The 7,822-nt window shown below is 40.1% G+C and overlaps 1 long non-coding RNA gene across 1 annotated transcript; it reads right to left on the reverse strand.

The window, feature by feature from the left end:
* Window positions 1–2,839: 2,839 nt before the first annotated feature.
* On the reverse strand, window positions 2,840–5,043 carry LOC122153949. Its single transcript, XR_006165808.1, has 2 exons — window positions 4,388–5,043; window positions 2,840–3,365 (listed from the first exon to the last, which is right to left on the reverse strand). It is a non-coding gene; the product is annotated as an uncharacterized LOC122153949 (long non-coding RNA).
* Window positions 5,044–7,822: the final 2,779 nt, after the last annotated feature.

Consider the following 7,822-nt stretch of genomic DNA (forward strand, 5'->3'; position numbering starts at 1 on the left):
TGATGGCACAGGTTGCATGTTCAGTGTAGCTGATGTCTTTCCTCCCATAGTCCTAGAAGCAGAAGTATGGTACCTGTAGGCCTTCCTGGAGAACTTACTAGAATGTGTGCTCATATAAAGTCTTTGCTGAAAAAGTAGTTGGAGTATCATCCACAGAAGCTGTGACTAGCAGATGAACTGTCTCTACAAGAATGCAGAAAAATTCAGGACTACCACTGTATAAAGGAGAAGTCAGAAGGTTTATATTCAGTCAGGCAAGTCATGTGGTTAGGTCATCTGTCCAGCCATAGGCATGACTGCCTTGTCATAATGAGCATGTTACGTATGTGCTTTGTAGACAATTTTAACCAAGTTTTTGTCAGCAAAGTCTGAGGTTATTCTCTGAGATAGGATCTGCAAGATCAGGTTCCTGAGATTACATTGTTTACTATACACATTCCCCAACGCAGCTAATGAGAACAGTATTCAAAACAAGCTTTGTCCCAGAAAACCCATCTGAGGGTTCAGGGATTACAAAGGAGAAAGAGCCAGTAGGTGATGCTACGAGAACGGCTCCTCTGAATAGTACTTTTTAGGAGAAAACTTGGTCCATCTACTTCTGTTGGCTAAAGCTGCCAAAATTGATCTTTGCCTGGCCATGCACTTGGAAGTTGTGAGATATAAGGAATGAACCTCTCACATTGCAAAAAATGTGGTCAGACAAATTTTTCAGGTCATCCTGGACAAGTTGGAAATGCTAACAGGGCAGGAGGACTGTGCCTGGTCTATATTCAAAGAAAAGGCTTTAACAGAAATAATTACATCACCTTCCCAGACGCAAGGCCTGCCCCAACACCTTAAAAGAAAAATGAAGGATGATACAGTACAGCAGCCTGGTCAGGACAAAAAGAAGGAAGTTGTGCCAAGCAGTCCAAAAGAAATGGGAATCTTCAACCCAGCTAGTATTTTCCACATAATGAAAAACAAAAGCTACAATCAAGGAGTAGGAAAAGTGGGAAGGGAGGGTTAATTCTCACACTGGTGGCAACCATTTTCTATGAGAATCCGCCATAACAAGATTTTTGGGTTTTGCAGGTGCAAGGTCATGGCCACAGCAGCATGAGAGTGATAGCATGAGAGAAACAAGGGAATGTACTGCCTGGGCATCTCCGTGAAGCTCTGAGTGCCAAGAAGGCTACAGACTTGCAGATAGAAGGTCATAGCTGTACAAATGGCTTGGACACCTATGTCACTGTGCATCAGGTCTAGCTCAGTGTGAGAGATGCTCTAGGCCTGTGGTGGAATAGCTATAGGCTCTAATTTCAGACATCTGGACTGATTTATAAGTCCAGAACTGATTTACAAGCCAGAGATGAAGCTCCTTCTCCTACCACTCAGTCATCAGATTGTTTATCAACTACAGCAAAGTCATGCTGTCCACACATTTCTTCACAGATTTTTTTTCTCCAAGACACATCTGGGAAGCAGGTAGCACATACTGAATGGTGTTGGTGATCGGGGATTAGGCAATTCTCAGCTCTGATGGCCCAGTGGGAGGACTGAACTGTTGGGACACCGCCACAGTGATGTGTTCTTTCAAGAGAACTTTGTTGAATAGTGTGGATGCTGAAATTAATTTGACACTCATCTGAGACAGCTTTTGCTGGGTGAGCTCCCTGGCAGCAGGTGCTTGTAAGAAGGTTATCACCTACAGCTTGGTGTCTGTGAAGAAATTGCAAGTGGTACCTGGGACATTGTTATGCTTATTGATATTCAGATTGTACCTCACACCTTTTGTGATCCAAGATTAAACATTTTTTGCTTCAGTTTTCCTTTTAAATGAAGGTTCTCAGTCACTTCAATGTTTCAGCTGCTGCAGATTTTAACTATTACAATATATAATCTGGAAGAGGTCTACTGTTCTTTTGGTTGAGTGAAATTCAGACAGAAAACTTCTGCAGACATAGAAAAATGATCAGTTATAACGATATGCTTATTTTTGATTTGCGCAAGAAGAAGAACTCCCTGTTCAGCTTTAAAGTTAGATCCTTCTGCTCAATACACAAAGGAAAGTTTCTGTATATTAACATTTTCCTGTCTTTTTCTGTCTATGCAAGTTCTTCTTATAAAAAATATACTACCTTCTCTTAAATCTCAAGAACTTTTCAGATCCCTGACTAACACGCTACTACCAAATTCCCCAGGAGTTGTGTTTGGGTTGCATCTGCAAAACATATATACAGTATTTATTGGCCAGTTTGAAAAGCCTGGGTAAAATGGACATAAATCCAAAATTTCTTGAGATTATCTCACAGGAAGGTAGAAATTTGGAATACTACAAGCCTTGCTTGAAGCTGCTGTTGCCCAGTTTTGTTTTGGGTGAAACTGAGTCTGCCCACACTGGAAGATCTGAACCACAGGATTCTCTCCAGGAAACACATTTATAAAAGCTTTAACGATAGCTGCTGTCAGAGTTCTGAAATATTTGTAATGAATCATACAGTGCTACATATTGGCCTCTTCTCCCACTGAGTCATAATTTTCAGTAGGAGTAAATATGGGCAAAATGAAATCTTGTGAGCCCCTTTTGCCTTTCTCTGAGGATTGGTCTACTGAACATAATTAATTAAAAGGCTTCTAGCATGAATTGAATTTGGTCATAAGAAAAGGGCAACTATTGCCGACTTCAGTGGTAATTGCAATAATGAGAACATACAGGAAAGGCCCTCAATGCCAGTTACAGTATATAGATAAATCTCTGCTGTCAAGATTGACATGAAATGAAAAAATGTCTGCTCGGTTGCTAACTGAACTTAAACATATTTGAAATCTGAGGAGATTGACGACACAGACTCCGATATTAAGATCGAAGACCCTTTGTTATTCAGAAAGCTGCGTTTTTATCCCCCTACAAAGTTGTCAATCCCCCCAACATAAATTCTTATTGGTTAACATACATTACTCACACACCTGTTCTAACATTTGATTGGCTAGCTTAACTACACATGTCTTTTTTTTCCTTTGTCACAATAACTCTTTTGCTCCGGGCGTTCTTCCAAAGTCCTCTGTTGTTCACTGATAATGTTCTTACTTTTCTGTTATTCCAAAACCTTATTCTCCTGATATTCCAAAACCTTCAAGGTCTGTTGTTACTTTATTTTTCTGTTATTCAGAAACCCTGTTTTTCTGTTATTCACAAACCTTCAAGGTCTGTTGTTACCTTATTTTTCTGTTATTCAAAGCCCTTATTTTTCTGTTATTCAAAAGCCTTCAAGAGCATCATGGCCTTCACTGATGTAAAATGTCTCCACAATTCCCCCTTTTATGCTTTCAACAACCAAGGCATGCAGTTGTTGATATTGTCGTCGAATCATCCCTTGAATACACTGCAAAAAAAAAGGTAATATCATAACAACAATTAAAATCACCAATAAAACCATTCCTTCCCAGAGAATTACTTCTTGTAACCATCCCGTGATCCTCCATCCAGATAACAACCCTCTTAACCATTCTGGGTCCTTTTTACTCTTCAAATATTTGGTCAAATCATTTAATTGTCTTAATTGGTTGTGAATGGACTCCAAATGATCTGACAAGTTCATACAACACATTCCTTCAAAATCCTTACATCCATGCCCTTGAGCTAACAATAAAAAAATCTATGGCTGCTCTATTCTGAAGCGTTGCGTGCCTTACTGAATTTACATCTACTGCTAATTCTGATATTAAAGCTGAGGTTGAATTCGTTTGCTTCACCACCCAACATGACAACTTATCTATGTTACCTAAAGCTTTACCTATACCTACATTTGGAGCAAACAAAGTTACTAATACTCTTACTGCTTTTCCCCAATTAACCACCTTCGAATTACAACCTTGCTGATATCCTAAATCTCTTTTTTGCCTTTGTTTTGTTTGTTTTAATAACTGCATCATGGATGGGGCTAACATAGTTAATCTTCCTAACATACAAGGTCCTCCCGTTGGTTTGGCTGGGACTTCAGGCCATGCTTTATTGCCACAAATCAAAAATATTCCTGGTGGTAGCATCCTTGGTTTGTCAATTAACTTTGATTCAACTATTTCAATTTGTCCTCCGCACCACCAAGATGTGTTCTGATATATAGGATTACGTGGGCCTACAACTTGCATGCCTGAATCGTCCAGCCATGCCCTAACTCTTTCTGTCCCGATCCTTGTGCTGAGAAATTGAGTCATTAACCCCAATGATTCCTCTGTGACTTTGCCTCTTCCTCTCTTACTAAATCTCACACAACTATTATTTCCTCCTGATGCAAGAATGTTTAATTCTTCAGGGTCTAGCCCAATGCGATTGAATGCCTGAATGATCTATTGAATGTTGCTAGCATATCGCACGTTATTTAAGACTCTAGCGTCATTCACATACTCCCAAAAATCTTTAAAGTCCTTCACCGCCTTCCCAATAAGACATGTTCTGAATTGATCTCCGGGTGTGGCTAATGACAGACACAATGTTTGCCCTGTTAAGTTTGCAAAAGACACCCATAAGCTTTGTCTTGTTTGGATGGTCCATGGTCCTGCTGTCTCTGTCGCGGTGATTGCTGCTCCAAAGATGATCCATCTGACGAAGGTTCCTTTTCTACTGCCGGTTTCACCCATTTTGCCTGGATCCACGTAGGTCCACTATCTGTAATGACACAAGCATAACCTCTTCCCCATGTTACTAATTGAAACGGTCCTTCCCATATTCCTTCCTTGTTTTTCACTAACACCTTAATTTGTTCTTTATATGTTGACATTCCTGTTGACATAGCTTGCATATGTTTCACAATGGGAGGAATAGTGTCTTTCCCTGCTAATCATAAAAAGTTCATGACATACTGTACTTTCATTAATCTGCTTCCTGGTGTCTCTCCAAATTCCCCTTGGTTTTGTTTTTGCAAATAATGTTTTAACGTTTGATGTGTACGTTCTATAATTGCCTGGCCTGTCGGAGATTGTGGAATGCCAGTAATATGTTGTAATCCCCTGTCTTAGTTTGGGCTGAAATAAAGTTAATATTCCTTTTCAGGGACTAGATGAGTGCTGTGTTTTGAATTTAGCTTTGGGTTTGGTATGGGAAGAATGCTGATAGCACACTGATGTTTTCAGCTGCTGCTGAGACTTCAAGGACTCTCCGACTCCCCATGTCCTGCCCGTGCGCAAGGGCACAGGGAGCAGGGAGGGAGCACGGCCAGAGCACCTGACCCTAACTGGCCAGTGAAATATTCCATATCATGGAACTTCATGCTCACTATATAAAGGAGGGGTGGTTGGGAAGGAGCTCTATCGCTTCTGGGATTGTGATTGTGGGATCTTGGTATCTCGGGGTCGCTGGCCGGGAACGGGCTGGATATTGGTTAGTGGGTGGTGAGCAATTACGCTATACATTGCCTGTTTATATATTTCTTTTTTTTGTTTTCCCCCATCATCGTTATTGTTTTCATTTTATTGCCATTATTAAACTGTTCTTATCTCAGCCTGCGAGTCTCCCTTCACCCCTCTAATCCCCTCCCCCATTCCCAGGTGGGGAGGGGGAAGGGAGGGTGATTAGCTGCGGTGGTTGGTTGCCGATCAGGCCCAAACCACAACATCCCCATTTGCTAAAAAATTGTTCTGTCGATGGTGAAACATATGCTGGGCCGTTATCTGTTTTTATCTTTTGGGGGATGCCTAATGTGGCAAAAGCATGTCTAAAATGGTTCTGTACATGCCGAGATGTTTCACCACTCGATGCTGTCATACAGACCGCCATTGAATATGTTTCAATGGATACATGCACATATTTTAATTTCCCAAATTCTGGGATATGTGTCACATCTGTTTGCCACAATTGTAGTGACTGCAATCGTCTTGGATTAATTGCTCCTGTTGGTCCTTTTGTCATTTGCTGACAGTCTGGGCATGCTTGTATGATTGCCTTTCCTTCTGAAATTGGTAAATTAAATTGTCTTTTTAAAACGTTCACTGACTGATGGAAAAATTCATGTGATATGCAAGCTTGTCGCCATGTATCAGGTACAGGTATCATAAAGGCTGGTTGTGTAAGCTTGTCTACCCTCGCATTTCCTTCCGCACAAAATCCTGATAGGTTGGTATGACTACGGTGATGACACACATAATATTCATTGTCTCGTTGATGTAATAACAACCATAATTCCTTCATTTGAGTAAATAACAATTCATGATTAATTTGTTTTAAAAATGACCTTTCCAAGTGCTGCACCACTCCAGCTATGTAGGCTGAGTCTGTGATAATATTAACTGGTTCTTTCATCCATTTTTTAAATACTTCGATTACTGCTCACAATTCTACAATTTGTGGAGAGGCCTGTAAAATCACCACGTGTGATTTCCACTGTCCATTCTCGAGCCACGTCAGGGCTGCCTTCCCAGTTTTTCCACTACCATCTGTAAAAACTCTCGGCCCACTTACTGGAGTGGTACTACACTTAGACTTCTGTTCCAAACACTGTTGCTCCATAAAAGTAATTAGCTTGGATGATGCACCTTTATGTGTCCACTAAAAGCTGCTATAGCAATCTGCAAAAACTGACTATTCTGTAAACACCATTGCAAATATTGCTCTGTCATAGGAATGATAATAGTTTTGGGTTCTTTTCCACTTCACAATTCGGTTCCTACCCTTCATAATTAACTGCGGGAACATTTCTGGTCTGGTTGTAATTGTTTTTTGAGGCTGGTGAGATAAAAACTGCCATTCCAAAATTGTTAATTTTTCTGTTTCTGGCTCTTTATCTACCCATTGCATTATCATTCCTATGGGTTGAAAGTCATTATTAATGATTAATAATTCTATAGGATGTCCATACACAATACGATGTGCTTGTCTCTGGCTTAAAATTTGGTCTATCTTTTGTGAGGCCTGTTCTGCTTCTTTGCTAATGATCTGGGTGCTGTCAATTCTGTATTTCCTTTTAGCAATTCAAACAATGGTTGTAAGGTCTGATTATCAATACCCAACGAATTCCTTACCCAATTAATGTTTCCTAACAATATTTGCACATCGTTAAGTGTTTGAACATTCACCCTTATTGACACCTTTTGAGGTTTGATAGTGTGGTCTAATATCTTCCAACCCAAATATTTCCATGGTGCAACGTTTTGCACTTTTTCAGGTGCAATTTGTAATTGACAATCTTTCAACATGTAACCCAATTTCCTGTTTAATTTGGTCAGTGTTATCTTTCCCTGCTATTAGTGTATCATCCATATAATGATACACTAATAGCTGTGGATATTTTTCTCTAAATGGTCTCAATGCTATATCCACATAGATTTGACACATTGTTGATGAATTTTTCATTCCTTGAGGCAAGACCACCCATTGATACCGTTGCACTGGTCCTTGTGCATTTGTTGTAGGCACTGAGAATGCAAACCTAACACTATCATCAGGATGGATTGGTATGGTAAAGAATCAGTCCTTTAGATCAATGACTAAAATGTTCCACCCCTCAGGTATCATAGTTGGTGACAGTAATCCTGATTGCAAAGGTCCCGTATCTTCCTTGACTTCATTGATTCGTCGTAAATCATGTAACAATCTCCATTTTCCTGACTTTTTTGGTATTACAAAAACAGGTATATTTCAAGGACTAGTTGATGGCTGAACATGTCCTGCTTGAAGCTGTTCCTGTACTAACTGTTGTAAAATGGCAGCCTTTTCTGCTGTTAAAGGCCACTGATCCACCCAAACCGGTTTGTCAGTTTTCCATTTCAGTTTGAGTATAGGTCGCTGATCAGCAGCCATTGCTAAAAAGGCTTCACTGATTTTGTTGATAACACACATTTAAACTGA

This window comes from Tyto alba, unplaced genomic scaffold, assembly GCF_018691265.1.
Source record: "Tyto alba isolate M040663 unplaced genomic scaffold, T.alba_DEE_v4.0 Super-Scaffold_27, whole genome shotgun sequence".
In the NCBI taxonomy this organism is placed as follows: Eukaryota; Metazoa; Chordata; class Aves; order Strigiformes; family Tytonidae; genus Tyto; species Tyto alba.